The sequence below is a fragment of the Lepidochelys olivacea genome (assembly GCF_965140295.1).
Source record: "Lepidochelys olivacea isolate rLepOli2 genome assembly, chromosome: 13".
Lineage (NCBI taxonomy): Eukaryota > Metazoa > Chordata > Testudines > Cheloniidae > Lepidochelys > Lepidochelys olivacea.
In genome coordinates, this window is record NC_140423.1 from 26,907,935 (window position 1) to 26,917,349 (window position 9,415).

Genomic DNA, 9,415 nt, shown 5'->3' on the forward strand with positions numbered 1-9,415 from the left:
GACAGTCTCTACGTAAAAGAATAAATGGACACAAATCAGATGTCAAGAATTATAACATTCATAAACCAGTCGGAGAACACTTCAATCTCTCTGGTCACGCGATCACAGACATGAAGGTCGCTATCTTAAAACAAAAAAACTTCAAATCCAGACTCCAGCGAGAAACTGCTGAATTGGAATTCATTTGCAAATTGGATACTATTAATTTAGGCTTAAATAGAGACTTGGAGTGGCTAAGTCATTATGCAAGGTAGCCTGTTTCCTCTTGTTTTTTCCTACCCCCCCCCCCCCCCCCAGATGTTCTGGTTTAACTTGGATTTTAACTTGAAGAGTGGTCAGTTTGGATGAGCTATTACCAGCAGGAGAGTGAGTTTGTGTGTGTATGGGGGTGGGGGGGATGTGAGAAAACCTGGATTTGTGCAGGAAATAGCCCAGCTTGATTGTCATGCACATTGTGTAAAGAGTTGTCACTTTGGATGGGCTATCACCAGCAGGAGAGTGAATTTGTGTGGGGGGGTGGAGGGTGAGAAAACCTGGATTTGTGCTGGAAATGGCCCACCTGATGATCACTTTAGATAAGCTATTACCAGCAGGACAGTGGGGTGGGAATAGGTATTGTTTCATATTCTCTGTGTATATATAAAGCCTGCTGCAGTTTCCACGATATGCATCTGAGGAAGTGAGCTGTAGCTCACGAAAGCTTATGCTCTAATAAATTGGTTAGTCTCTAAGGTGCCACAAGTACTCCTTTTCTTTTTGCGAATACAGACTAACACGGCTGTTACTCTGAAATCTGAGTTTAAACTGACCCAAAACCTTCTTTTAATTCACCAAACAAACAGGACCTTCTGTCCAAGGCGGCCCCAACGCTTATAGAAGGGTTGGAAAGATTTTGATTTAGGAGGACCCCACAAGACTAATGGGTGACCTCAGGTAAGATTTTAGCAAGCATATAGGAACATTTATTTTGTATATATATTTCCTCTAACGTTTTTACCCTACAATTATTTTTTTTTGCCCTTTTTGAAGGCTGGTTGGTAAATAGCATACACTCTTGTAGCCCCTGGAGAAAGGTTAACTACAGGTGTTAGATCCTGGTCAGACCTGCTGCGGAAATCGCTGTGAAGTGCAGGACTATAAACCTAAACCCCTGGCCTGGAGGGGGTGAGAGAAAGAGACACAGGTCTCTACCTGAGAGGAGGCAGCTAGGAAGCTGAAACCTTTAAGTGGATGCCCTTGAGGAAGATGGGGGAGTTAGAAGTGTAGTTAACTCTGAAAGTGTAACAGTTCCAATCACTGATTTTTTATTTTTTAATTTGCTGGAAGTTCTGGAAAAACAAACACAAAGAGAAAAATCAGTTTGGGTCAAACTAAAACCAATTTTTTTTCAGAATTTTCTGTGACGCAAACAAAGCAGAACCATTTCATGGTGGGTATTTTCAACCTCTTTGAATGGGAGCAAAAAAAATGATTCACAAAACCGGGGTGAGGTGGGGTGAAGTGGAGGTACAAAGTATTCAATATTCACTCTTGCAGGGACTGGAATTTGAGTGTCTCCCCCCGTCACCACCAGGCTCTAGCATCACTCTCTCTGTCTGACCCAATGAGTATTTAATTTTTTATACCAAGTGAAACAGCTTCAGCAAGAGATTCATCCTCCCAGAATACCCTATAAGTTGGTGGTTAGGGCCTGCACCTGGAGTGTAGAAGACTTGAGTTCAAATTCCTGCTGCAGAGCAGGGATTCAAGCCTGAGTCTTCCATAACCAAAGCAAGTGCCCTAACTATTGGGTATAAGGTGAGCAACCATCCTCCTTGGTTTTGGGAGAAGTGTCTAAATCCCCTTGTGAATCTAGCAGGAAAAATCGAAACATTTCATTCTGATAATGCCAAAATGATTCATTTCAACATGTAATTTTTTCCTTAGTTTTAACCTAAACTATTTGCTCAAATCGACCTGAATTTGAAAAATGGTTTGGTTGACCCAAATCTGCATTTTTCAGGAATGGGAGAAAAAAAATCCTGGCTGAAAATTTTTGCCCACCTCTATTTACTAACCACTAACAACTAACCATGAGTGGGGTACACCAAGATGGAGGGGGAAGGAGCAAGGTGTCCACTGCACATTCTCATCAGAAGGTGGGGAAACTGAGGTGAAGGACAACTGCCCACACCAGTTCTTGAAAGCCACAAAAACAATCCAACAGAGAAATTACACAGATTGGCAAGGGTTCCCTGCAGGACCACACACTGTTAGCACATGTTGATCTTGCTGGGAAAGAATTAAGTATTAAGACTCTGCAAGTCAGACATTTCTAGTTGCTGGTCAACGATGAAGCAAATACTGAAGAAATATTTTCACCACTGATGTCTGGTAATTTATTAAATGTCAGGATATTTCCTGAGCACAAATATGGAATTTTGTGTTCTGATTTTAATACAATACCCATGCTAACTACATCTTGGGACTGTTAACTTTGGACTGTTGAGTAAACAGCTCCAGTGTGGTCTATGTGAAATGAATTGGTGAGTTCAGCCCAGTTTCTTGGGGACAGGCATCCACCTCACAAAATCCATCCATGCAGTTAGCACTGCCCCTTTTCCTGGCATGCTCATCCAAAAGATCAAGAACTGAATGGCATAGGGACCAGACTTCTCTCTTGTTCATATAAGTAATCCCGCCTGTTAGAGGCAAGCCACATTTGCATGACTGTGTGTGGCATCCTGCAGCTGATACTACATCAGTTCTGTAGCTAGGCAGAGGACCTCAGTCTCCCAGGCCCTTCCACCAACAAACACTTTTTACCACTAGAGAAGTCTGAGGCCCTGGCATTCCCAGGGCTAAACAGACCACAGTTTTGATTCAGTATAGTACTGGAAATAAATCAAAAGCCTAGCTAAGAAGATGTTTCTGATTAGTTGATCTGTCTACATGCCTTTCTGATGGGACTTCTGCTTGTTTCCCGGTAAGCTTCTGCAGATTCATCTCTTGTGCCACTCTTGTGCATTAAAGGCTACTTAACTAGCCAACATTTAGCAGCCTCCACATGGCAGACTTTCCATAGAGCAAGCTTCAGTTACTTTCCTGTGCCTGACAGTTTCTGAACTCCCCTGCTATGACCCCAATGGTCGGCTCAGTCAATGCCAGGGTCTACTTGTCAATATTATTAAATCTGTGTTCTCTGAAAATGGAGGCATCCAAAATGGGGGCCAAAAGCCAGCGGAGTAGTGCTTCAAAGAGCGTCCATCACCTCTAATGTTCAGAAATATCCCTAATAGAAAGGGTTTTATTGGTTGCTGTCTGGAATTGCTGCATACTCACCAGGTGGCCAGCCAGAACTAGGCAGCCTTCACTACACCATGCGGCTCATTGTGGACATCTCCAATACATAGCTGTCAGTCATGTGTGAATTCCAGGTGGTATATAAGACTATCAGTCCATTCTTTCCTTGCCTAGCACTATGCTCTGGGCACATGGCCAGCCCACAGAAATGCAGTCTGCCTCCTCTATAATGTCACATGTGCCAATTGTCAGTATCATGACATGGGCACCATAATCCAATATTTGGCCTTTTACTAATCCAGATTGTTAAACCTCCCCGCAAATACATCTTTCAAAAGGCTGCTTATAAAAGGGTAGTTGGCACTGCTGGTTTTTAGGGCCCTAAATGCTCAGAGCCTGGTTCTGATCCTACCCGGAAGTTGATCAGACGTGACTCCTTTAGAGTGGATGGAACTCCACCAAGGTGAGATCAGGGTTAGGCCCATGGCATATACGCTATGTGTATGCTGCAGCTGGAAGTAAGCCTCCCAGCCTGGACAGACAAATTCGTGGAAGTGGGGCTCAAGCTAGCAAGCTAAAAATAGCGGTGTGGACACTGTGGCTCAGGCTGTAGCTTTTCTCAAGTCTAGGGGATTGGGTGGACTTGAGCACTCAAGCTGCAATCTCCACAGTGCTATCTTCAGCATGCTAGCTGGCGTACGTCTGCCTGGGCGGGGAGGCTCTCTGCCAGATGCACAGAAGACATACCCTAAACCAACAATGCCAATGGAAGTGAATTTTCTATTTCCGGGGTGATTTGTTATGGCCAATGTCAGCTCCACATTTATTCTTTCCACATCCCTTTATGCCTCCTCTGTTTTGTGCTGGACTCCACTCTGATTGCCTTTAGCCGGGGGGATCTGAGTTATGCACATGTTGTGTTCTAACCATGTTTCTGAATTCAGCTGGGCTTGTGCATGAATGTACATGAGGGGACTGATTTTCAAAGGTGCCCTGTTGCTTATGTGTGCTGGGGTCTGTGCTGGGGTATGCCAGCCCCACACTGGTTCAGCAGGGGTTAAGCCTTCTCTTTGGGCCGAGGACGCCCCACCCCCTTGGCTGTGTTTGGAATGGTCCACCTGGAACCAGGGTATAAAAGGAAGCAGAGCAGATCAGTCTGGGCTGACTGTGGAGGAGGAAGGAGATGTGCTACCAGCTCCTGCAGGGGGACTGCCCACAACTCCAAAATGCAGAGGCCAGTCAGCCAGAGATGAATCATGACCCCAGACTCAGGACGCCACCGAGGGAGGGGAGACCACGGAGACCCTAAGAGGGAAAGCTGATGGAGAATCAGATAGGAAGTGACCCAGGGGAACTTTGTGGAGGACCAGCTGCAGAACCGGATGCAAGCTCGGCGTGTTGCGGTAGCATCCCTGCTGAGCTGGTGGCAGACAACCCCATCACTGCTAGGGCCCTGGGTCGGGACCCGGTGGAGAGGGAGGGCCTGAATCCCCCTCACCCATCCTAGGGGGGAGGGCCTTGGTAGCAAGGGCTGCGCCATTGACTCTGGCCAATAGGCCACGCTGCCCTGGTAGCAAGGGCTGCGCCATTGACTCTGGCCAATAGGCCACGCTGCCCTGGTAGCAAGGGCTGCACCATTGACTCTGGCCAATAGGCCACGCTGCCCTGGTAGCAAGGGCTGCGCCATTGACTAAGACGACTAGTCCACGTGGCCCTGAGACCAGAGGTAACCCCACAGACTCAGCCGTGGGGCTATAAAGCGCCCCCCTACCCCAGAGGGTGATGGGGGTACCAGCCCTATGGCAGGGTTCCCTGTATCTGAGCCTCTAACTAATAGGAAGTGTACCCCTATTAGTTTCAATTGGTCCATGTATTCAGTGAGGAGCACTAGATAAAGGAGAAAGATGGAAGAGTACAGGGCCAAGCAGGTGAGGGAATGGGCATTATTTTTCTCATCAGCTCTGTGGAGCATCCCAAGGCTGTGTTAACTTTCCTGCAGAGACCGTCCACACAGAGTAATCATCCCTTTAAGGGAATGGGGGTGCAGGAGGTCTAAAGCTAGCTAGTGGGAGTCTGTGACAATGCAATTCCAATGCAACCACCCTGTCATAAATATAAAGGGAAGGGTAACCACCTTTCTGTATACAGTGCTATAAAATCCCTCCTGGCCAGAGGCAACATCCTGTTACCTGTAAAGGGTTAAGAAGCTCAGCTAACCTGGCTGGCATCTGACCCAAAGAACCAATAAGGGACAAGATACTTTCAAATCTTGGGGGAGGAGGGAAAGGCTTTTGTTTGTGCTCTTTGTTTACATAGTTGATCTCTCTTGGGACTGAGAGAGGCCAGAGAGAAATCCATCTTCTCCAACCCATCCTTATCCAAGTCTCCAATATTGCAACCAGTATAGGTAAGCCAGGCAAGGCGGATTAGTTTATCTTTTGTTTTATGTGAATTGTCCCTGTGTTAAGAGGGAGGTTTATTCCTGTTTTCTGTAACTTTAAGGTTTTGCCCAGAGGGGGATCCTCTGTGTTTTGAATCTGAATACCCTCTAAAGTATTTTCCATCCTGATTTTACAGAGATGATTTTTACCTTTCTTTTTTTTTTTAATAAAATCCTTCTTTTAAGAACCTGACTGATTTTTCCATTGTTCCAAGATCCAGGGGTTTGGGTCTTTGATGATTTTGTAACCAATTGGTTAGGATATTATTCTCAAGCCTCCCCAGGAAAGGGGGTGTGTAGGGCTTGGGGGAGCTATTTGGAGGGAGGCGGGGGAAGACGTCTCCAATTGGTCTCTTTCCCTGTTCTTTGTTTAAAACGCTTGGTGGTGGCAGCATACTGTTCAAGGACAAGGCAAAGTTTGTACCTTGCAGAAGTTTTTAACCTACACTGGTAAGAATAAGCTTAGGGGATCTTTCATGCGGGTCCCCACATCTGTATCGTAGAGTTCAGAGTGGGGAAGGAACCTTGACACACACTATCATGACTGGAACTTTGGAGTAGGAACCAAAGTTTCCCATAGTGTCACATGGGGAAAATTATTCTGTAGTGAGCCTTATTAGCTTGCATTTGGAGCCAGGCAAGCACAATATTTGTTATTGAGAATAGTACAGATAAGTAAAGTGTTAACTATTACACAAAGTCTCCAGAATCAGTTCTCATGTTATAACAGCTATTTGGCAACAGCTGTTGTATGATGTCAGAACAAAATTAAAGTAGAACAAAGATAAAAAAATGGACCAAAAAAAGCCTCCAGGAAAGTTAGTGTTTGAAGGAGATGCAGCAGAAAACTGAAGAAAGTAGAAACAAGGATTTAAGCTGCACAGCATTCATTACCAGTGGCACAGCCAAGACAGATGAACAGTTGCAAACAGCGTGATTTCTTCATGGGGCAGGTGAAGAAACAAGAAAGAGATTTAATACTTTTCAGTTTGATAATGCAGAAGGAAAACAAACAAATACAGGTCTTAAAGAACACATTTGAGGCATCCCGTGGACATCAAAGAAATGTCATATGAGAGACACACATTTTTCACTAGAAATCAGACAGAAGGGAGGCGTACAGACCAATATGTGGCTGATTAAAAACTGGCGGCACCATCTTGTGAATTTGGAGAACTGAGATTCATTCATTAAAGACCGCATCATGTGTGGTTGTGTAAGCATGAGCTAGATTGTTGTGGGGGACTAATCTCACCCTTGAATGTGCTGTGGATATACATTGTGCAGATGAAATGACTGCAAAACAGTTGAAAGGGCTGGGTGAACTGAGAAACGTGTGCCTCATTGCAGCTTAAGTCTGCCTTCAGTAAATACCCAGGCATGATCTGGAGGGCGTCCCGCTGATAATAATCTGATCAAGAGATGTGAAAAGAGAAGTCGGAAGTAACTAAAGGTTGTTATGAATTTGGACATAGCCAGCGGTGCAAGTAGATTTTAACTCTTACCGGTACAGTACCGCCCCGCTGACCCCACCCACTCCTCACAAAAAATGTTCTGTGACTAGAGCCCTGTGCGGATACAAATTTATACCTGTGGATGCGGATATCCGTGGATAGAAATTGGTATCTGCTGAACCACGGGGCTCCCCCGGGAACCGCAGTGGTGAAAGGAGAAGGACGCGGGGCCGCTGCTCTCAGGAGCTGGCAGCTCCTCCAGCATGGCTGTATTGCTGTGCAGGGCTCTACAATTCATTCTGAAAATGTCTTTCCAGTTCGAGGTACTGGCTATAAATATCGTAATGGTATGGTGTACCTGACCGTACCGGCTTATTTGCACGACTGGCCATAGCCATGCCATAAGGAACTGCCCTGAGTATGGGCAAGAATGCAGAAGATGTGGCAAATACAATCATTTTACCAAAATGTGCAACTCTGGAAAGGAAAAGTCCCAGGGCAAACCTGTTTTACCCTCTCAAAAGCAGATGAGCACTTGCAAGATCAGTTCCTCAGTATGCTGAATCCTGGATATCCCAAGGACAAGTGGCATGTGGAATTGCTCATTAATAGGGCTGTCAATTAATTGCAGTTAACTAAGTGATTAACTCAAAACAAATTACCTTGATTTAAAAAATTAATCATGATTAATCACAGTTTTAATTCCACTATTAAACAACAATGAAATACCAATTTAAATTTAGTACAAATATTTTTGGATGTTTTTCTACATTTTCAAATATATTGATTTCAGTTACAGCACAGAACGCAAAGTGTACAGTGCTCACTTTATATTATTTTTTATTACCAATATTTGCACTGTAAAAAAATAAACAAAAGAAATAAAATTTTCCCATTCACTTCATACAAGTACTCTAGTGCAATCTCTTTATTGTGGGAAAAAAAGTACTTGTGGCACCTTAGAGACTAACCAATTTATTTGAGCATAAGCTTTCGTGAGCTACAGCTCACTTCATCGGATGTAGTGATGTAGGGCTGTAGCTCACGAAAGCTTATGCTCAAATAAACCGGTTAGTCTCTAAGGTGCCACAAGTCCTCCTTTTCTTTTTGCGAATACAGACTAACATGGCTGCTACTCTGAAACCTTTATTGTGAAAGTGCAACTTACAAATGTAGATTTTCTTTGTTACACTGCTCCAAGATCTTATCTGGCTGCGATAGAGGAAAGAGGTCCATAAAAGAAACAGAAAGGATGAGCACTGAAAGAATTGAGCAGGAGAAGAATTCAAGTATGGAACAAACAGAAGCCGTGTCAGCATCCAACTCAGAAATACAAGCAATAGTGGACCAGTCTACTTACTGAATGTACTGATCCTCAAGTGGTCAGTTCAAATACAGGGGGGGAAAAAAGGGACACTGAGGCTCCTGTGTCTCTAAAGACAGTGTGCTAAGAAAAGATGTCATGAACCAAAGTCATATGGAGGGAATCCTTATGTAGTGAGCCTTATCAGCAGAAGCACATAACCTCACTCCAAGTGCAAGCAATCTGTACAGGTCTCAATAATAAGTCAAGTGTTTACAGGTACTTAGTCTCCAGTATCTTTTCTTATGTTATAATAGCTTGTTGGCAGCAGCTCTTACACACACTGACAAGAACTGGATATCCCCTAAGAGCTCTGTGGATCTGCCGGGTTAGCTTGCTGGACACTCTGCTTCGTGTGTGTGTGGGCAAACACCACCCCCACAGCACGATTGCCATGACCCCGAGGCTGCTAACTAATGCAAAAACACCTATCTTTACTGTTACCTTGCCCCCCACCCTCATGCCTTCTTGCCAGTTCATCCTCCTGATTCCTCTTGTCATAATTCTTCACCGTGAGCACTCTGGGGCGGGGTTAGTCTCTGTGTTACTTGTTTGTACTATGCCCAGCATAATGGGGCCCTGATGGGTTGCTCGAGGAGCTATTGTAATACAGCAATGTAGCCTGTGGTTTCCACTGCAATAGGACCTGCCTTAGCCTTTTTGGTTTTTTTGGACAGTTAGTGTTATAGTGAGACTCTCCTGTGTACATCATTTGGGGTGCCTGTCTCTTTCAGACCCTGACTTCTGTGCACCTCCCCTTGGCTTTGTGACTGTACAGTTCAGGGCTCTCCCCTCTGCAGAGTGTCATACCGAGCTTAATGTGTTCCCGTCGTTATTTACACCTGGAACTGCTGTGCCTCTGCCTCCCTGCTGATG